Raw genomic sequence first — 23640 nt, forward strand, 5'->3', positions numbered from 1 at the left:
AAGAAGACTTCCCAATTGCTACTTGAATTTTCATAATTGAGATGTCATGTGCCAACAGCAGTAGCTTTTAGAAGACTAGCAATATTTCTATAAAGCCAACTGCATTTACAAATTAATAACAATTGTCAAGATGGGGTTTTCTTTGAAACAAGTGAAAGAAGGAAACCATCTGCACACTATATACACTGTACGCAACAGAAGAAAATAGAAGTTAGTCACATCACAGTGAAGGGTGCAGGTAGAAGACATTGCAGAGTCCAGAATCAGGGCTCCGCTCCTTTGGCAACTTTCATACGGCAGTGGTCCTAATATTACTAACACATACCAGAGTTTGCACTTTGAGATAACACCACCGCATAATGCATGCTGTCCAACAAAATACTGCAGCATGTTGGGACAAATGGTTGATTAAGAAAGCAAAAAGCACAATCAGAGGGAAAATTCTTCCACATTTGCTTTTGACAGTACATACAAAATTGAATGACAGGGATCACATGATATGGTGGTCATTATTTTTGGAAGGAAAATGAGGCAAATGCATCGGTCACGTAATTGGTAGGTAAGAACCAAGAGGAATGAGGTCTCATACAAGGGGAAAAGGAGGTCAGTGGAAATGTTACTTATTTTCTAAAGGAGTGACACAGACGGAGGTGCAAACAATCCCACCTTGCTGGGCAGGGAATATATACGAAAAGGGAATTTGGTCAAACCAACAACTTTAGCTATCTGAAACTCCAGAAAGAATCATAAAAAAAGGAAAAAAATTGGTCAAATGGATAAAGCTAAGTATAAAAAGCACAGAGTGAACACACAAGATCAAAAGTAGAAAAGCATAAAACAGATTACTATGATGAGAAATGTGTATGAAACCCCAAGAACTTCACAACAGTTGTAATGCTCCGAGACCTTTATCTTGTCTCTATTCATCCACCTTTTTTCCACCTCAAGGAAAGGTCAGCCATACCACATTTTTCTTCACCAACTCAAAACTGCTATGTAAACGTAACTTTACAACAGAAGAACATAATGAAGAAAGATGATAGAAATAATCTGCTTAGAACGTTCAAAAAAAGATTGTTGAGTGGACAACACACAGAAGATGTTGTTAAAGTAATTCACATGCACTGAAACAGATGGCACTGTCTGTTCATCAGTTCTCCACAAGCAACTTGTAAGTGAAACACCACTAGGAATTATTTAGACCATTAATATATTAGCATGCAGTCAATCACAACAAAGTTTGCAGAACGATGTGCTGTGGAAATGCTGAGCTCTATGCTGGAGTGGATTATCATGATCTTCATGTTCTCTATGCTTTCTTACTCCAGGTCCTGCAAGCATAATTTTTGTTCATACAGCTTTTACTGAATGCTAGCTAAGTTAAGCTTTTAGGCAGCCAGGTTAAGAAATCCAAGTCTTTAAAATCCCATTTTTGTCTCCATTTGAGGGCCTTTTATACAGCTGCAAAAAGGTGGTTGAAGAGTTGGACAGATTACCTTGGAGGATGCGATAGCTAATACTGGATATTTTCTGACATTAAACTACTGTTTCAAATTCAGTTGGTACTGTCTTGAAGGAAAGGAAAGGTCTGGATACTCTGCCATGATTCCTCCTGGTTTCCATAGTATCATCAAGTACCACTCAGGCTGTATATCTGCAACAATTTCAGTTGATCCAAGCTGGTGCTGTTATGACCCTGCCTTCCAAGCATGCATTTGCTAGCATCTTTATTATGGTGCCCATGTTCCTCAGGCTCCAGAACTCACCTAGACAATTAAACTAATAAAGAAGTAACCCACCACAGAATATTAATCATAATGGAACTCCTTACAACAGTGAGCACAGCTTTTACATGGACTCCCCTGAGGTCAAGAAGAAACTTGGAAGGTGATGAGAAAGGTGATGCAACATGCCAGACCTCTGGCCCACATTGAATGAGAGATCGATTGTCTCAGTTGTTTCAATCTCTCACATACTTTTGTACAACCTCAGAGTTGCAAGTCCACTGCTGACAAAACCAGAAAGCAGGACTGAGAGACAGCATTAGCAGCAGTGCCCAATGGGCTGGGCAACAGCACCAGAACTAACCTCAAGATTAGGTTGGGGGAACTATCTACAGCAACACACAGATACAGTTAGGCTCCCAAATGTACATTTCAACAGCAGCTTGTTTTTCAGGTGCCTAGCTTGTGTGAAAAATAAGGTCACTCAACAATGGACTGATGTAAGCACCAAAATTGGAAGTTATGTATAAATTCACATTGAGACACTAAGTTACTGCACTAAATAATAAAATCTATGATTGATTAAAACACACGACTATTTTCCTTCCAGAAAGTTAAAACTGCCTTATAAAGCCCAAAACCTGGAGTCTTCTTGGTTTAAATGAGCTTTCTAATGTGCTTCTTTGTAAACTATAGAGGCAGCTTCAAAGAAGGAAAAAAAATTCAGAAGCTGCATCAGACAATATTAGTTAAAAAAACAAGAGTTATACAATAAAATGAAACTCTGAAACCAATTAAGGAACGAGCTGCTCAGGATATAAGGAAATAGTTGCTCTTTGTCATAGCTGCTATCTAGTTGTCATCAACTGAGACAGCCATTTTACAACCACTAAAGTAGAACTGCACCACTATGCGCACCAAAAGAACTGCTAGTATTTTTAAAAAGTTATTCCATTCTCTGACCATATAGCTACTTAAATGTAAAAGTTACCACTGCTGCTTACAAGGAACCATATACTTTTGTTCTCCAAGTCAGTCTTCAATGGGCAGATCAGAATGAGCAACCAACTACTTTTTTGCCTGACCATATGCTGAATTTGGCACTCATCTGAAGTTATGAATATACTTGCAGTGTACTTTAAGAAACAAAACCACATCAGCATACATACCTATCCTACTGGCATTAAGTAACATGAGGTCTATCTTGGGAAGAAAAATGTACAGTTGTTTTAAGGAATAGAAGCCTAGCCACAGAACTTTTAAATGGCAATATAAATGTTTTCAAATAAACATTGTTATGTAGTTATTTAAAGCCAAGTGATGTATGTGAATTGTTTTCCAACAGTCTTTCACTTGTCAAACTAAATCAAAAACCTGTCTCTGAACATTTTTGGCAGCAAGAAAGTAAAATGAAGCATTACTAAATATTTTTTCCAGTTCTGAAACACTCCATTGTTTTTTAGATACGGTTTACACTCCACATTAATTGCACCAATACAAACGTTTTTGTATAAAAAAAAAGCAAGTTCCTAAATAATATATAACCACACCACTGTCTTCCTCCCTAGGAAGATCCCTCCAAGTGGCTAGCTGGTTTTTTTTAACCACCTAGCTGGAAATATGAGAAAATTCAAAATTGTAAGCTATCACTATAAGTAAAGGATACATCTGCACACAAATCAGCTTTTTTCAATTAAAAAAATAGTCACTGGCTATGAACATTACAGTTTCCACAATCTAAAGTTAAAAAAAATCAATACTTTCTCACAGGAATAGAGTGTTCTTATATTTAAAGTATACAATGTGATACTCTACTTTCTCATATGCCTTACCTGGCATTAATTAGCTGGAACATCTGATTAAATAAATTAAATACCTTTTTCAGCCTATGATTTTACTGTTAACTAGGTTGTTATTGTTCTAGTCCAAGATGACATAAGTCAGTACCGCTGAATGGCACATATGTTTAAATGTATTTATAGAAAATTTCGTTCAATAGTTGCTGTTAGCAGTGTGCACTCACTTCCTCTCAACCTCTCGTTTTTGTGTCTTGTTCCCAGGAATTAGCACCCTGATGATTAGCTAGGTAAGAAAAAAGGGATAATCATTAATATTTCAGACTAGCTAGCTACACTTTTCCTTTATAGCAAATGAAGAGACTGCTCTTCAGTTTGGCTTACAATATGATACCATTATAAGAGCACTGAACTGCAGCCCTGCACTAGTTATTAAGGACCATCAAATAAAAGGCAAGAAAATAGTGAGACACAAATACGAGCCAGCCAGACGACCCTGCATGCATACCCCTCCTCATCATTCTAGCAGCAAGGATGGCTACAGGACAGGCAGAGATGGCCCCTTCATTGCACAAGCAGGTGCAGCTGAAGGTCACAAAAACGGTGATGGTGGTGAGAGCGGTTTTCTTGCAGAGCACTGTATTATTCAAATGCTTGTAAGAGAAGGGCATTAGTTTAAGAAGCAAATTAGGAGATCAGCTAACAATCTTTACTGAGGTGCTCTGGCTGGTGTGTTTTTGTGTGTGTGCAAGTTTGCTTGTATGCACATGCGAGACAGAGAAGGTGGCTAGACACTGTAAGATGCCCCACCAGGCCAGACTGAAGATGTTGTACCACGTTAAAAATAGCTGATGTTAACTAGCAGTGACTAACACTGGTCTGGCATAAAAGCCAGAAAAAAACGGACACTATCCATATCTCACTTCAATGCAAATGGCTTTCAGCAGAACACACTTGTTTGGAGATACAGGTCTAAGCTTGCACTTCTGCTCAAGAGGATGAAGAAGTTGCCAGGGCGATGCTAAGTGAGGCTATGATGGACAGACACACAGCCTTAACCTGGCAGCTGATGGCAAACCCCTCTCCCTCACAGTGGTAATGCACAAGTCCTGCAACGCTTTTTTGGTAGATGCTTCACTTGGGAGTTTCTCTGAATCATGGAAATAATAATGAGGTTTTCTAACTAAACAACCTTTGATTCCTTGCTCTACCAATTTGCCTGTGTTGGTACACCTGTGTCTGAACAACCTCTTACACCAATGGGCCCAGCAGGTCTCAAAACAAGCCAGAGTGGTCTCTGCACAGGTTTGTAAGGTTCTCCTTCCATACCACTGAGTTTAAGGTAGCACGGGTACTCTGCATAAAAATACAGCTTCCAAGAGCTGACATATATCAGGGTGGATGGATGGAAGAGGAATCTATAGGGGTATTTCATACCTGCATGGCATATATCTCCATGAGGCTGGGCATCCTTCTTTGATCAGAAGGCAGCCAAGGCTATTGAAACCCCGCCTCTTTGGGATAGCCTTCACTTCACTCATTTCCTTTGCTTCCTCACAGCAGGAAGAAAACTAGAACTAGCTGAAAAGCATACTGTCTTTCACTTTGAAGACGTTCACGCATAGAACCGACAGGAAGGGTGCAAGGGAACACAGCAATTTGGGATGGGGAACAACAAAAAAAAAGAGAAAAACAGGCAAGAAGGGGAGGGAGACACTCAGCAAGAGATTTTGCACAGTTGAACTGGGAGGAAAGGAGGAATGGGAAGCAATAGTGGATGAAGAGCAAGGGAGGCAAAGTAGAAAGGAAATATATGGATAGGAAAAGCTTTATGCTTTGGTCTATTAAAAACAGGCATTCAGTGCCATTAACTTTGAATTATCAAAAGGGTATTCAGGGAGGGGAGAAAATAAATAAAAAAGTCATAAATAGCTGGTAGCATAAAGTTATGTTGTAGGGAAGACAGCAAAGAAAACAAACTTGATTTTTATCCCCAGGACAATACAGGTATTTTTGACCCAACATGCAGAAATGTCAGTCCACCATGAAGCAGATACACATATTTATCTCTCAGAAGGAGCTTGAGATATTCACCTGTCCCATTTGCCTGTTGTCAGGTGACTACTACCTATCCAAAATGGCATCAATCCATGGTCAAGATCAAAGAGACAGATCAAAACAAACCAGCCAGCCAAACCCAAAGTGCAGCAGATCTTAGCTGCAGATGCAACTGTTGTAACTCGCTCCTGTGCTGCAGAAAAGTTTGAAGAGATGTATCTGCAAAGGACCACTGGAGGGGGCCTGTGCAAACAAACCACAACTGGCTCATGTGGAAGCCTGTTATGGGTCAGCAGACCTGAGCAGCTTGCTAGAGTAAATCACATTTCCTTGTATCAAGCTACTGTGAAAAGAAAGGATTGTCCTGCCTTGGCTTCATCACTTTCAGATACTTACCATGACCTATTATTAGGTGGCCCACAAACAACAGACAGAAATTTAGCCTTCACATTCAGTGAAAAATTATATATACACACACATTTTTTCCTGTTTTCCTCTACTACTTGGTACCAACCTGTAACTGGTGTATACCTGTGTGAGATGTGATTTTTATTACCCTTAACTCTGCACATCACTGCGGAATAACGCTGTGATCCCAAACTCTTAAACAGGTTTTTTAGTTACACCACATGATAATTACAGTGCTGTTATGGGAAACAGTTGCATTTCTAGACAGCCAAAACAGAAAAATCAGTGTCCTACATATGTCTCTCAAAGTTTGGAGTCTCTAGTAACTGTTCACACCTCTGCTAACTATCAAGCCTCCTAATCTTGTTTCAGTAGGCAGTTCAGTATCACTGGCTTGAAGACTACCACTTTATATCCTTTTCTGCTGTCATTTCTTTAATTAAGAAAAAAAACCACCCAAACCAATCACCATATATATGTACCTTTTAGCCGCTGCATAGTTCAATGCACCTCTGTGAGGAACACATGAAGTACAGCAATATTTGCACATAGATCAATCTGAACTATTACCCATATGCATAATTTTTGCTAAAACAAAGCAACCATACAAAGAATTCTGGTACCTGTAAATCAGAGCAAAAGAAGACAATGCTTCAATTTTATAGCTTAATAACCAGAAGAAACCTCTACAAAAGCAAAAAAATATACTGAAGAACTCAGCAAGGTATTAAAGTCTACTTCTATGTTTTGTAGTACATGCTGTCAATATTTGGAAACATCCTACTGCATGGTTATTTCAAATATATTGATCTTTAGTAGGAGATACTGCTGAAGCATATTTTAAAACCTTGTCAAGTGACTGAGGTTGCATTACTGTCCACAGTTGTGGTGACCTTCCAAATGGTGTTGTACCATGCAAAACACAGAATTGGAAGTCTAGGTGCACATTCTTCTGTAGCATAAAGTAACATTTGTACGCAGAAGAGATTTTTTCCCTGCATAGTCTCTGTGTAGGATAAGTTGATGGTTACAGAAGGAATCTTTAAGCTAGGAGAAGCAGTCAAAAGAGCAAGATATAGACCTGTACTTATTTTGCAAGAGTTCTGTGTTACGCTGTTCTTGTGAACTGACCAAAGACATGCATTTCAGTTCCTTTCCTATCTCTGTTACCAAAGGCCAAGATTAGCCCTGCTGGGATGAGAAGCAAAATCACAATAAATGAGAAAAGGCTCAAATGAGTGAAGCTGCTTCTGCAACATATTTTTTGGTAACTGAGCCTTTACCATGGACACCTAAGCCTCACTCACCCTTTCTTTTCTCCTGTCATTATACCATGCAAAAGAGATCAGAGACTAAAGAGAACACAGAATGTAGAGGTTGCATGCATAGTATTTTATTTCTTGTAAGTCACATACAAGTTTAACTATAGGCCCTGAGAGAGAAATACAGGATATCACTATTGTGATTTACCTACGTTTACATCTCATGACCACAATTTCAACAAATAGCATTCATGTGTGAATTTTAATACAGCAGTTTATAACCACAGAAGGAGCCCAGCTCTTGAATTTTTGCACAGTCCTCGGTCACATGCCATCTGTTGCAAGGCCTGAACACAAAGCAGCACACTCAACATGCAGTGCTTGAGGCCTCTGTTCCTCACCCCACAGAAGAGGGGACACCATGCAGAAGCCTGAATTTTTCTCACCGTGACTCATCCTGGACACGATGATGTAATTCCTAGCTACAAATATGTCATTCATCAGGTTTGTTCCTTCATGTGCTCACTGAGATTGTTAAAACATGATTTTTTTAGAGTGTTATTTCCTATTCAGTATCTGGACTATCTTGTCATTCAACTGATCCACACTCCTGGCTAGATGATTTCTAGCTTAATCTCCAGATCCTAAACTATACTAATGCTCTCTGGGTATTTTGAAACACATTTGGTTTTCCCATTTTACACCTCCTTGTTACGTAATTCTTACCAGGAAAACACAGATTTGATAATAAGGGGAAAAAAATATGCATGATTTTTCTCCACCCCCAGCACTGTGTGAAATTCCTTAATATTTCTGAACATTAAGATAGTCCATAAGTACACTGAGTAGGCTTTTTGCAGAATGCACCATTTTATCAGTGTTAAATTTGAGATACGAGTCCAAGAACTGCCTTTGCAGCTCATGAAATCAACATCATTTTGACTGTATGCTGCAGTATGTGTGATCCTGTATTAGCAAGCTTCACCACTACATTCTTACACTCTAACATTGTCACTGCACACTTTCCCCAATATAGTTTCCTTCTAGCACTTGGCACCATGCATCATTAGTGCCATAGACCTGTAACATTTGCAAAAATGTAATGATAATGCCAAGACTGACTAAGTGAATGACAAAGAGTCCACATACATTCCCTTGAGGTGTTTTTCTGGACAGTATTTATCAAATAATTAGGAACAAGTATCACACAAGGTAGCTCAAAAATAAAAGAAACAATATTGTTTCTGAAGAAATGTGTCTTCCTTACTTCCTGCATCCCTATGGCCTTAATAAAATTACCCCGATGCTTAGCTGTTTGCAAAACCAGGCCCTGTTGAAAACAAAATAAGTAGAAGTACCCATGTCACAAACTGAACAAAAACCTCTCCTTTACTGCAATAGCTTCATAGGTATCCACATAGAATAGGAACAGCAAAATTAAGCCTAAGGAAACAATGAACAGGAAAATGCCCCCTCCTGAAATTCCACACTTCAAAGTAGTCTAAAAGGGAAACTACTTGAACGCTTTTATTCTTTGTAAGTATAAAGATAGGCTTACATGTGAAACTTCCCTTTAATGAGAAATTCTTATATACTACACCATCAACAACTGCATCTTCAGATAAGAAGTATGTCCATCTCTTATGGGAAAATAGTCTGTATTTTACTTAAATAGCCAAGAGCCTGGAGCCCACAGGACAAAAAGATACATTTAGTCATGGGAGTACTGAGTCACTGACATTCTTATTTACTTTCCAGAAGCATGTCATAACACTCCTGCTACTTTCCTTACTCCTCAGCTCCAAAAAACGGAAATGATATACAAGCCACATTACTGCAAGGATCAGCTGTATTTTAAATATGCTATTATTGTTGCTATTGCCTGTTTTGACTTTGTTCTGGAAGAAATTGGACTGCCAAAATTAGACTGCATTCTGAACAACCCAGAATCACTGAATTCACAGAAGGTAGATGATTTAACCACCCTGTTCCACACTGGCACTTCACAGAATTGTGTTTTACTCCTTCAGACTTTTGTAAATATTTGTAGTATATGGAATGGCTTCAAAAATAAGATCATAAACCCTTTTTTTCCCCCCTTATTGTATGTGTATTTGTTAAGTCTGTTGGTACATTTGACAACAACTGCCTTATCAGTTTTCCTCCTCTTATTCTGATTTTTCAGATACCCACTTCTGCCTCATCGATTCTGAGTTCCAGTCAGGTTACCACTGATTATGCCATAAACAAGAGCAGCAATAAAGCAGGCAGCACACTATGATTCAAGTTACAGAGTTTGAGGTAAATGCTGCAGAAGAGGCTTTATTTGTCTATTTATATTAAGTGGTAATGGTCCATAAAAGATCCAGAGCACATTAATGCCTTAGGTTTTTTTCTAAACACCTTGCAGTATATACAGGGTGCGATTTATCTGATTTCCCATTTCAAGGAATTCTCTAATAGTCATGAACGTAAAATAAATTTAAAAAAAGTGAGACAGGTAGTTGAAGATTGCTTCATTGTTCAACTGACATCCTTGCTTTTAACATCTATTTGATGGGGCATAAGCATCAGCAACTAAAATTTTAGGAGATGCTGCTCTATGCCCCTGCACTCTCCAGAGAGATCAAGCCACGTAGATTGTATTTGAGAACACATTTTGCTAAACATGGCTACTCAATCTGGTTTTATTTGAACATACTTGTATCAAAATATCTGCATATCCTGGGGAACAGGTCATCGGTCACCCTTAAAAGGGTGATTTTAAGATTGATTTGACTTTAGATTCATTTAAGATTAATTTAGAGCTCGGAATGAGCTGTAATAAAAACATTCACCTGAAAATTTTGTTTCAATAAGGAAGAAGGGCTGGTTACAGCAAGTTTATGGTGCCAAAAAAACGTTTACATTCAGCAGAAGGGGTTAAGAGGAGAGGGGCACTGACAGGATTAGGAGTGTTCTGGGAGAATCAGGCCTAAACATAAAGTAGTTCTTGAATTTGCTTTACAACAAAAAGCACTGTTATGATACCATATAGCAGCTCAATATAGGCTGCCTAGAACAACAGTAAAATATTTACATTTCATCAAGATGCCCATTAAAAGAAAATAAATATGTCAAGATTAAAATTGTGACCTTTCCACAGGCTTCTGTTATTTTTCACTCCATAATGTATCACTTTGTTGGTAAATGCACATCTCAGTTTTGTTTCTTTAGTTATTAAGAACACAATAATACTTTATCAAATGTAATTGTATCAATTCGGTGCCTTCTAGTCTGGCAAAATTCAGACCTCATTCTTTGTAAAAATTACTTTTATTATTATTTACGTATACCTAAATAAAACTAGCATTATTCTCTTATATATTTCACATACTCCTCTAACACAGAAGGCAGGCTACAGACATCTCTGTAAACATATCCTAAATAAGTACATATTGCACATATTGAGACTAATGAAAACATGAAGAGAAACATAAGACAGGAGAGGTAGGTTCATCACTCCAGAAGACCACCTTGCTAGATAAGGAGCAGGCAGGTGACTTATGGATGCGTCCTGCTAGAGTGCAGAAAAGAGCCAGAGGAAAGAAATGTATGGTCCTGCAACAGACTAGAAAATGGAACCTCTTTTCAATCATCTTCAACCTCATAGTCTCTCTCTCTCTCTTCTAAGATGTTCCACTGCTAAAACTCTTTCTTGTCAAATGATTTGCATGAGTTACCAACAGTTCACAACCCTAAAACAGGCACTTCATATCTGATGAATGGTATTTAAGGTAACACCCTGAGAAGGAAAACTGCTGCTACTCACATGAAAACACTTCTTAAAATTACTTCAACAAAAAAATAGTAGTTTTTGAAGCTGCCTGTAGCACAGACTCAAAAAAAAAGTACTGGGGCCAAGAAATATGGTTTTGAACAGCTGAAAAAATAAGAGGTCCTGGAGGCTGCATCTGCAACATGCTGTAGGTCCAGACAGGGTTAACCTGTATCACTCTTTACAAGACAGAACAGCAAGAAGCACACAGAATGCATATTTGAACTGACAAAAGCAGCTCAGTTTCTTACAATCCTGTATAAAAACAGTATATTTTGAAGCTTTAACTGCACTTATTCTAATGATTTCAGGAGCTGAACATGATTCCTGAAACACCATGAAGGAACAAGAATCTTTCTTCTTCATTAATTTTTTTGTCACTGCTCACAGCCAGAATCCTATACATTACCAGAAAAATATGTTTGCAGCCTGTCTGCATTGGGGTTTGGAAGAGGAAGGGGAGGGTTGAAGAGAAGTGAGATGAAAGCAGGCTTTACTGACAATAAACCAGCTTGTTATTCTAGGTCATTGTTCTCCCCATCCTTCCAGTTTGCTTCAGTTTTTCATTAAACTGGCACATTGTCTAACTTTACAGGAAGATGGCAAGGATAAACTGTCAGCCTCCTCCAACTTACTGGTGATACAATTTTCAGACCAGCCAGGAGAGCAACAGGCAAGCATTATCACCTGTTCAACTCCTTTGCCACAAGGACAGAGTGGGGCAAGAAGGTCCTATAAACACGTCCACCTCCCCAAGAATCCATACCTCAATTCATGAACTAGAAGCGTACCATTGATACTGGCTTCAGAAGAACATAAGGCCTCCTCTAATTGGAGCAACATAGCTAAGTTTTTTAATTCTTGGAATACTTCACAAATAAGATAGTCTTAGAACTTGCTATACATGATTAGATAGAAGGGAGTCTGGAGGCACTGTATCCTTGAATAGAATAAAAAGGGAAATGTACTAGAATAAGCTAGTTTGTTATCAGTTAGAATTATGTAACTGAGCCAAAAACGAACTGAGCATGCCTAGAGTCTAAGTTCAACCAGCGGACATGGTGCGGAAGACTATTGACGACCACCAGAGGACCCTGGAAGACCACCAATGAATGTGAATGCACGTGTGTTAAGGACATTTGCATATATTAATGAGTTCCAAGAATAGTGCGAATACGGTAATTATTTCCTAGAAATTTAATGAATATGTATATTTTGATTGCATATAACCCCTGCAGCAGAGTAACTCAGGGCACATACTAGGTGGAGTGATCCCCTGTATGCTGGGCACCGCAATGAAGAATGCATGCTTTCTAAAACCACAAATTGAGTTTTAGAGGGTTCTTGTATTTGCTGACTTACGGTATCACCACTTTAGAAAAGCTGTGGATTGTAAAGCAAGCTGGATTTGATGCAGGCCATAAGTGCCTTGTAAATTTTCACCATCCAAAAAGGAAACCAGACCAAACTCCCCAACAGGCTTTAGCCTTCCCCCTTCTGTTGTGAAAAACAGATTTTCACCAAACAACAACAGGAAACAAGTCACTATGGGTTTTGGTTTCTAGCCATTCTGCTGGCCACTGACTAAAGGTAGCAGGAAGCATAATTCTGCACATTTTTAAGTGTTATAAAGAGATACACCACACTTTCCCCGCAGGAGACCTAGGAAACACTTTCTATTTTAATTCTTTTTTTCCCCCTAGCATACATAAACTCTTCTGGCTGAGCAACTCAAGGCTTAAACATCAGTACTTGCAGGCACCTAGGGTACAACTTTGCCCCCTTTGCTTGATAATTAAGAACACCTGAAAAGAGAATGCTTATTGGTTTCATGCCTGCACAGCAAATCTCTATTAATGCTTCAACAGTGTCAGCTGAAAGAGTATTTTTCAATTCCAGAGCTTAAGATGTGCAAGTAGTAAGACTTCTAATTTCTTACAAGAAGATCTGTTGAGTTACCACTTCAAGGAGGTCCTACGCACCTTTTAAAACATCTTCTAAATTTCTTTGTAGCAGTGGGACAAGTAGCAAGAGATAGAGTCAGCCATGTGGATGACAGTACAGACACCTATAGTCTAAGCAACCTGTAAAGTTCATATGCTCAAAACTATGAAGCCATGCAAGATGTGTTCAAGTTCTCACAGGGTCAAAAAAGCCTCATTAATCATTCCTACATTTTCAACGAAAATGTGCCTTAAAATTACCTCCTTAGCAGCCCTTTTTCCCCCTCCATAATGTAATTCAAAACAGAAAATACTGTAAGTATTCAGAAACTTACTGTCATCACTTCCATTTTACTAGAAGCAAACTTAAATTTAAGAATGCTGCTATTAAAAGCAGACTTTTGAAAACACAGGAAAAGAGCATATGCTTTTCATCTCTGTAAAAGCATGTATTTAAGCCATAGGTAGGCACGTTAGGCCAAAAGGAAAAACAAAGCGTAAACCCTACCTGAGCCCCGAAAGGCCCTTCAGAAGTAAGCTGAAGAATGTTTTTATACATGCATATACATTTTTAAAATATATATTACATATACTGCCTACCTTATATATTACATATTATATAATTTTGTTATGCTGCACAAGAAAAAAATCTTCCATGTCAATAGGAGGTACAGGAGCTGCAGTGCCAATCACATGTCATGGACCATGTCCAGATCAATCCAGTTCTCACTGAGCAGGAATGGGAATTTCTCATCCCAGTGAAACCCAGATACCTGGGGATATAGTTTGACCCTGTACACAGATTTTTAAAGACAACCTTATTAATCATCTTTGGTGCTAACTCAGCAGAATGCAACACATACTATTCTCAGACTATCTAGAGTAATATTCCTTCCAGGCTGGCTTTTGTTACTCTTGCCACCCACCTTTGTTATCTGCTATCAGTACACAAAGTTAAAACTGGAACAAAACGTATTATTTTTCTCCCTCTGTATTTAATAGCCATTCTACACATCTGAAATGGTAGTTCACTGTCCAAGGGTTTACTTCACTGAACTGCTTGCTTTCACTGCAGAGAGCCCTATTCTCTTGAAGATAATGTAAATGAACAGATGGAAGGATCAGGAATGATCTTATAACTTCCAACATCACTGCTAAATTTGCTAATTATTCAGTGAATGCCAGGTCTGATTCTGTTACAGGCAGACAATGCTGTGGGTCAACAGAGCATATATGGCAGAGTACAATATATTCCAATACTTTATAGGCACAAATAAAAGTCGCTTAGTAGAATATATGACATGAAAGACATTGTCAAGGTCCATTAAATAGCATAGATGTTTCACAGTGTCAAATCCGATACTGTGTGCACCTGGAGTTTCTTAGAAACCCTACAGCACAAGCAGGTTCATAGCCTGCATTTGATTACCATGCTTACAGACAGGTAACAGGCAGAATGCACCACCCTACTGCAATACAGTAACAAACCGCAGGAAACATACAATGTGGACAGCAGCCCTCATCAAAAGACGTTACCCTTTGCTATACTCAGTACACTGTATTTCTTTTTTTCAGTTAGGCCTTAAAGGTACAGCTCTTACAACTTTTTTGTTTAGTCCTTAAGAGTCTGCCACATAAAGGGACGAGTCTTTGCATCCCTCACTTCTGTCAGAAAAAAACTGCAGGGTCTCAACAGTTCTCATGGGGTGAGCCCAGATTTTCTCCTCATATCCCATGTTTTAAGTGACACCTTGTAGCAGAGTATTCATTGATTAGATTGACATTCTATTATACACATTATTGTGTAACATGACATTAGACTGACAATCTAAGTGCAAGTTTTTAATAATAAGTAAAAACTTATGTACTGAAGTTCATTAAATGTTTTTACCTTCAGTACCTTATACAACAAATCTACACAAACAGAATTGAGGTTACAAGAACCAGCTGCAGCTTGCTGAACTCATTTCCACACACCAGCTAGCTTTAACTCTTTAATAAAACGTAAAGACGCATCAGGTGTACTCTATAAAATTTGTGTCTGTAATTTTACATTTAATTTTAATAGCAAAGACAGTAAACCTCAGAATTTATAAGAAAACAACTGAATTTTATTTCTCCTCCTTCCAACTATGGGGGTGCTCTGCAAATCCCACCCTCTGGTATGTTACTGACATACTACCATTCTCACTTTGTAGATACATAGTATATAGTATTTCTCAGTTTTCAAAGCACTTTCTAAAGATAGAAAGTGCTGATAGGTGAAAGCAACAAATTCACAGAATTGGTGTTTAAACTGAATATTTCTGAGGTCCCACAGAAAGACCCTGGCCCTCCATCTCCCTGCATCAACAGCTGCTTCTTGTTTCAATTAGCAGAAGTACCAACAAAACACCAAAGCCAAAACTTATTTGTTCCCAACCTTTTCAGCCTCAGATTTGCTGCCTCTAAATGGATTAGTTCCCACTGTTTCAAACGTATTCTGATTAAAAACCATAAGATAAACAAAAACTAATGGAGCACCAAAAAAAAACATGAAGGTACTTAAAGTTGTTGCTACTGCAACAAAGTTTTAACCAGAACAGTTACTAAATTCCACTCAGAGGTTCATTGCTAATATCCCTACAGGTTATTGCAAGTGGAAAAATTCTCATTTTTCACTATGCCCAATTACTTATGCCCTCAAACTACTTCATAAAAATATCTATTTCTAGCAGTTTGCATATAATTTGTGATGCTTTAGCACAATATTAGTGTTGCAAACACTGAGAGAAATGTTTACATCTCAACAAACAAGTTAAAATCCTGGAAGAAACTTACCATCCCTGCAATTAGACCTGAAGTTTCAAGGTTTTTTCTGCTCTGAAGGTCTATGTAAAAATGAAGACATTGCTCAATAGCAGCAACCAAAAACATCCTAAAGGCATCTTTTGCTTTTAACTCAACTTTATGAGCCACACTTCTCATCATGCATTTTATCATCATTTGCAAGTATAGCAAAGCAAAACTAAATTCTTCCACCAATGTCATGCTATAACCAAAAAAAAAACCCGCCGCAAAACCAAGCAACTTATAAATCACTTCCTACCAGTCTGTTATATTACACCTGCAGCTTCAGCTGAAGGTATCTGAAATTGCCACTGGCATTTTAACCTCCAGTTCAACCATTCCAATCAATGTACTCAGGTGCTCTCACATTTGCTATAGCTAATGATGCTGTCCTGTTATTGCATATTATCAGGCATCAGATATATCAGACATATACGGCACATTCAAAAGATACATCAGGCTTGCATGGGCATGTATATTAGAAGATTGAGGGAATTTCAGATCACAAATAGCTGCATGAATTAAACTCAAAGTTCTATAGTATCTGTATGAACAACATATCAATAGAACAGATAACTTCAGATTCAAATAAACCAAATGTGATGATTTTAAACGTAAACTCCTCCTTGACCCCTCCTAACCAAGGGGAAATCCCCTTGAGTTTTGCAAAGAGCTGTGAATTGCCTGACACTACTGTCTCCCACTGACTGGTGAGGCCTCTCTGATCACAAAGTCAGCCTGGCACAGGGATACAGTCATAAATGGGTAAGATTCAGCTCAAGTAAGAGCTGAAATAATGGAAAAAGATTTAAAGAGATTTTATCATAATTGCTGTGGTGCATATTTCTGAAATAAAACCCTCCAGTGTTTGGTAACCTGTCTTAGGGCAAATTAAAAAAAAAAATACATCTGTCTAGAGTATCTCCCTTTTGAAAGGCAAATTTACAATCAAAGTTAGATTCTGACCTTGCAATGTAAGTTATTATTTAAAATAATTAAGGTAAGCAACCTTTCTTCCAATACACAATTAGTACAGATTTTTTTATTACTACAATTCTCATTAAATGCCTTAATTTAATAAAAATATATTTGTTCATTAGTTTGTTGTTTTTTTTTTCCAAACAGCATTTCTAATTACTCAAACACAACCTGATGCAAGAGGAATGAAACATGCAAAGCTACAGTTCTTTGTATAATATCACACTGTGACCAAAGAGGTCAGGCAGTCCTTCAAACACAGGTGACTCACAATTAATTTGTAAGTTAAACACAGATCCAAACCAGCCAGAGATTATGTACATGTGTCAGTTCTTTATGATAAAATGTTACATGTACCCCAGATGCACATCATCGCTATCAGTCATTTGCATCAACACTGCACTGATGTCTCCCCTATGCCAGCTGTGTCCTGGGGCACATCTGCCCCAACCATCGTGCCACAAGGCTGATTTAGGGCGTCAGCACAGCTGCCATTGGGAAGACTGCTAGTAAGGGCCAGAGGGGTCTTTGCCCACATAAAAGAAACATCAGCAAGCATACAAAAGCTGTGGCCAGGTAGGAGCCTCGTTTCAACCTTTGCATCAGGGGACATACCTACCCCTAGCAGGGGCTTCCCTTACTTGCCCAAGGAATACCCAGACTCAGATCTCACTGTTTCAGCTCCTACATGCGTCAGAGGGAGAGGCTGCAGCTAAAAAGCCTGTGCAGCAAACTAACAAATGGAACACAAAGAGTGGGACCACACAAAAGGGTCTTGATTAGGTTTCAACATTCTGTGGTTGCAGATCATCACTTCATACCCAACTCGGAGCCACAATTCAAGTGGTGAGATACAAAGGGCAATTCCAAATGACAGGTAGCCTCTGCAATGTGTATGCACAAAGTGGGAGGAGTCAAGGTGAGTGCTAAAGGTAACTGCTCTTAGTAATCGTACAGATGTTCATGGCTGCTTACTAGTTAATGATTGACCTACACACATGGTCAAGCAGCTGTTAAAAATTATCATTATTACATCACAGGTAAATAAATTCGATCACTAAAAATATAATGTAGGATACTCCTATGATACACAACTGCTCTGGGCTGCACCAAAGCCACACTCCGATCACAAATGCACTTAAACTACAGTGATCTTTCTCGACCAGGCTCAAAGATGAGTTCTGCAGTACATAACTACTGTAGGGATCCTTACACAACTTTTCCTCTGGAGAAACTAAGGTGAAGAGGGTACTGCTTTTTGACAGTCAGCTTGACACGTCAATCTTCAGATGCATTTTCCACCCTGGAGAGTTCCTGTCACCTCTTTGACAAAGCACATGAAGCAGAAAGAAGCTTGGTAGGTTCAAACATTGAAAAGACTTGTCAAAATAAACTCAGAGGTCAGTAACATGCAAGACTTGCTCTATTTGGACTTTAGTACAATGGAGTTCAAGTCCCAAAGAAATCCAGATAAATCTAGAAACTGGAGCCCCCAGGGACAGAGCAGACAATGGCTCTTTTTTCCTTTCTAAACTACATTTCTAACTATTCATATAGCCAAAAAATACTTTAGCGTACACTGCTGAAACAGAGATAACAATTTCCTTTCTTGGTGTTGCAAGATATATTCATCTTCCAACATAATCAGCCTTCCCCCAGCAAGCACAGTATCTTTTAAAACTAAGATTGAGACCTATCTTTTAAAATTAATATTTAAAATCAAGAGTAAGACCAGCACATATTACAAAGCTCCCTTTACAACCAAGCTGATACAGAAAAGGAAAAAAGTGAGAGTACTAATTAGCAGTGGAATAATTAGTTTAATGACTTACTGGATCACTACTGGAAAGAGGAAGTTAATTGATCAGTTCAGCTGCTAACTGAAGGCAATAATCTCGACTTGAGAACCAGTAACTCTGAAGAGTGGTTCCAGATGTGTTGTTTCTTTTATCCTGAAGCTTTTTGTGCTTGCTTTTGGCTAATTACAGCACAACAGGAAGGCCTGTGCTCACATAATAACCTAGTCTGCTGAGGTAAGGAGACATAAATGAGGGAAACCACGTCTTCATTGCAGGCCATATAGGCTGTAGATGACTCAGAGTATTCATTCACCACTGGTGAATACAAACCTCTGGTATTGCTACTCTGCTACAAACAGCTAGTCAAGTAACAGACAGTCCTAGGTGGGGTCTTTCTGTCTGCATTAACGCTTCTGACTCCGGTGTAAGTGTATGCAAAGCACATGACAGAAGTCACACCTAGGTATACACCAGCACACAAGAAAAATGAGTACGTTCTCTAGCACAGTAGTAACCTAAAGAAAGAGAAGCAACCTTGTAAGCCCTAAACAAAGACATGGGTCAGCCTTACAATATCCAGTCTAGCTAGGCACTGGTATGTTTCTTTGCTGTTTTGCATGAGAACACCACAGTACTCTGACTCTGCTGTTTAACATATGCAGATAATTAAAATGTTTCTCCACAGACAGGTCAAAATTAGTTGTCCATGTTCTACATAATTCCAGACAGAGAGCTTGGGACTGAGCAAAGATGACAAGTTTAAAATACTCCAAGACTTAACTGAAGTTTTGAGGGCTAACAAGTAGGATGCTCCTCCTACTGCTGAAGTCTCTTTTTTCAAACACTGAAGCATGAGGTGCCAAATAATAAAACATTTCAGATGTGAAGCAGTAGATGAACGATCTTAACTTGAATATTTAGTTACAAGCTACTCGTTCTTCAGTCCTGGCTCTGAAAAATTATATTTTAACTAAACAAACAAAATGAAATGTTAATTTAGCAGTGAACATTTTAGCAGGTATTCCTACATAAATGAAACAAAAGCAATTTACCACTCACATTGCCATTTAAGAGGTCCTTCTGAATTACTATGGATTATTTTATTAAAGAGGTCTGAAACTCTTCCTTCTCAGAATCAGTATCACTAAAACTCTTCCTAAATTCATTGTTTCATCTAGTTAAAACAGAATTTTAGAAAGTATCTTAAAATTAATTTTATGTACTTCTAATATTTCATACTTGAATTCTATTATCTACACACCAAGAAATAATATTCTGTGTCAGATGTCAAACTGCCTCTTTGACAATGTCATCTCTGCTTTCTGCATATGCTAAGAATCACCATATTGACATGACTGAGGATTAAAGTAGTCCCAACAGCATCACATCTCTGTAAGGGATTACCACCAGGGAAAAAGTGAAGACTACGATCCTTACACATTTCCAGTAGTTTCAAACTATTTCTAGTGTAAAGACCAGCAAAGCCTCAAAGCAAAGTAAGGTTTCAACGTAGATTTCTGTTGCCACTCAGAAATACATAATAATATCCTTTCCATTTACAATACTTTAGTGTCCTACTATAGTGATCTGTGAATAGCTGGCAAGAGAGAGGTTTATAGTGTAAACAAAGCCTGATAACATGAAATGTACAAGAATCATTATTTAACAAGATTAATTGTTACATCATCATGTTTGCATTAAAACCAGAAGCTGTGGACTCCCATGAAAAGGTTTTCTGTTTTCTAGTTGTAAATGTCTTCATAATACTTCCTTTGTTTCCACGCTGAACAAAGTAACCGAACTTGGTGGGACATCTCTCTTCCCTCCCAGGACCTTCCACCACCACTCTGAATGTGAAAGTTTCATTTCCTCAAAGGGTGAGGAAGGTTGAGTGGGGAATAAAGGGCTGAAGTACAAGTCCTTCAAAGGCTTCTGTGTGTGCCTGTACTCACGCACTGCAATATACCTGACACAATTAGCCATACCAACTTCCACATCACTCAAAATCAAGCGAATACCTCATTAGCCAAATAAAAACTTAGCGGCTCCCCATTTCTCTGCATCTTGAGTGCTTAGGATGATATACCAACAACAGAGTTTGCTGCACACAGCAGGAAACAAAGAAAACACACTTCCCGAATTTTGTAAGCCAACAGATTACAAACTGTCCTGCAAATCACCCAGAGTCCAGCAGAAACCTTTAGTAAGCTAAAAAAAAAAATAATTTAAGACTATTTGAGACAGTCTGTGACCCTACTGTTGCTTCAAAAATTATCAGCAATGAGCAAACTACAGTTTGAGACATGCTATCTCATGCAGTTAATCCTCTTCACGAACTGAAAATAATCAGCCTTAGATTTAGGGAAGAAACAAGAGTTTGTAATGAATCCAAGACAGAACACTTACTGTCTTTCATGGTCTTGCAGCTAATGGCAGGAGACTTCACAAGAATTTTTGTAACCAAGTGGAAGTGCCATTCCTGCACTAGGAAATCTTTCTACGCATGCCTGTCAGCAAGAGCAGCAAACTAACACAGGACAGAGGCCAGAACAATCTACGAGCCACAGTACAGACCTCGGGCTCCCATCAGCTCACCATCATTGGTACCTCCCTGCTCACCCAGCTGCTGCTGCTGGGACTAACTATGCCGAGACAGGGCAACTGACAGGCACACATCCCTGTCACAATTAAGCTATCATCTAGCTGCATGCATATATCCATTGGCATTTAGCTGACTCACACTGGTACCCAGGCCAAGAACTTCTTGTGAAAATAAACTAAGCAGGATAAAAAAGCAAATAACTTTTCCAAATAGAGAGGGATGGGAAATTCTGGGTACAAAACAGCCCAAGGAGAATCCGGCCTGTTCAATCACTTTGCGGCCACAGGTCTGCCCACCTATATGCTATAGCTCAGGGGAACAAGAGAAAAAGCCCTGATGGGCACAGAAAATAAGGTTTAGAATATTATGTGGACAGACGACATGGTGGGGGCAACAGCTGTTGGGAACCAAGCAACAAGTTTCTCCCTCTTGACCAGATTACAGGAACAGTAACAGCAATTGCACATACTATTTTCTCAAGAGCAAGAGAAGCTAATAGGTCTCACTCCGCTAATTCCACTTCTCTTCCACCCCTCCACTGCTGTTTACACACCCCCACAACACAACCCCACAGATGGTTGTGCCAGCAAATTGCACCAGTCAAAAAGTCAGTTGAAAATAGCTGCCCTCCACACCAATTTCTTTTGTTCTATTTAACCCAGATCAGTGCAGTGATCCGTTATTATTGCAAAGCCTCACCAACAGTTGTGCAACCACAGTAAAAAAAGGGGCAAACTGCCATAACAGTTGTAGTATTTTTAAGTCAACTTTGGTGCCAAAGGCAACATCCCATCACACTGCTCTGCTCATCAAGCGGTAAACTTAACTGCTAGCAGTTTCCTTCAGTTCAAATGGCATGGCATGTTTGTGGAGTTGTGAACATGATTGAGTAACTGCATTTATGAATTACAGCAATAGTTTCACTATTGAATGGTATTCAATTTTTAAAGTATTTGTGTAATTGCACCATCTTTTCATTTGCGTCCATATTTTGTATATTTCTGATCATAAACTTGCAGATCAGTCGAAGGACACCAAGCTAGGTTTTCCAATTTATTTCTTCACATGCCAGAAAACTGCCAACTCAATAAGTTTGTACAGCGACAAAATGAGCCAAGCAGAACCTGATTCCAGATCCCTGGTACTTTTTTCATAGGATGAGTTTTATGATTCACAGTGAATTGGTCTCCGCTAAAGAGAGGATAAAAATCATCTTACTAACACTGGGCCGTGACCTGCAGACATGCACTTCTTACACAGCATTGGATGAATCTTTCAGCCTCTATGTCTCAGCTCTAGGGTGTAATACGGTATTACCTGGCCTCAGAGAGACATTTAAAAATATGTATCACTATCTGTAGAATTTTAAATACTGCCACAAGAAGAATCACATAAAAAACAAAGGGTGCCAAACACAGGGTACTGGCCAGGTGGCATGCAGTCACAGAAGACATGAATCTCAAGCTAAAAGAGCTAGGAATAAACATGAGCACAGTTAATAAAATGGCCATCATCCAGCACCTGCTTTACTAGATGGAAGCATCCCATGACTATGCGCGTACACAGCACCACACAAAGTTTTACAAGTAACTTCTCAAATATGATGCTGAAGAAACTTACGCCAGCTTACTTTACTTATAGTTTTTAAAAATGTCATACTTCAAAATCCAAAACACAAGCACATCTCGACAATGGTGAAAATATACAAGGCAAGTGCAACACCTACAACTTCCCCCTACGTTGCTGATTACAAATAAAACAGCTAGTTTTACAGCAAGGAGGAAGTAACAGTAAAACGGTATATATTGTACCTCTCAACAGGCTGATATGGTTTTCTAGTTCACACTGGAGAATGAAGATGGAAGGTAAAAGACGGGATTTCCAGCTCACTGAGGGAGGACTCGAAGTTTCTTCCTCACACTGAAGGAGAAAGAGCTCTTTCTGGACTGTACAAACGTGAGGAATAAGACAAGACGCATGACCTCATAACGACAGCAGGAATCTGCGATGACAAATGAGACACTTGATTTATTTAGGGAAAATAAAATTCAGAATATCAGTGGTGTGGGTCCACAACAAGAAGGTACAATACAAAATTGATTCAAACGCAAATATCACCTAGAAGATTAAGAATGGTCCAAGCCGTACCTAAGACTGGATGGCAGGGAAGGCATGAGGATCCTCTTCCCAATCCCTGCCTAGCACTGTCAGTAACACTTCATTTAGAAAAGCATTTCATTGCATTTAAGTTGTGCAGAGTTTGCTATTCAATTCTAAGCAATACAGAGTTTTGAACATTACAACATATACCAAACTGCTTACGCTTCTAAACGCACATTCATTTCGCCTGATTAGTAAGTTTGTTTTTTCACTTCCACAGTATATAAATTTCAATTATAGCACCATATAATTACCAGCAGTAAC

General features: G+C 38.8%; 1 protein-coding gene across 5 annotated transcripts in view; it reads right to left on the reverse strand.

Annotated features, from left to right (window-relative positions):
• Window positions 1-23640, reverse strand: part of PIP5K1B (phosphatidylinositol-4-phosphate 5-kinase type 1 beta) — a 112670-nt gene that overhangs the window by 86476 nt on the left and 2554 nt on the right. For 2 of the 5 annotated variants that reach the window (XM_064437999.1, XM_064437993.1), the window contains exon 1: window positions 23028-23214. The exons of 2 other annotated variants lie outside the window; for them this stretch is intronic. The gene's annotated coding sequence lies outside the window, so the exon portion shown is untranslated. Of the gene's footprint in view, window positions 1-3747; window positions 3798-23027; window positions 23215-23640 lie in introns of those variants that run through there. One more of the 5 variants, XM_064437995.1, reaches the window with a different exon arrangement.

Source organism: Phalacrocorax carbo, chromosome Z (assembly GCF_963921805.1).
Source record: "Phalacrocorax carbo chromosome Z, bPhaCar2.1, whole genome shotgun sequence".
NCBI lineage: Eukaryota > Metazoa > Chordata > Aves > Suliformes > Phalacrocoracidae > Phalacrocorax > Phalacrocorax carbo.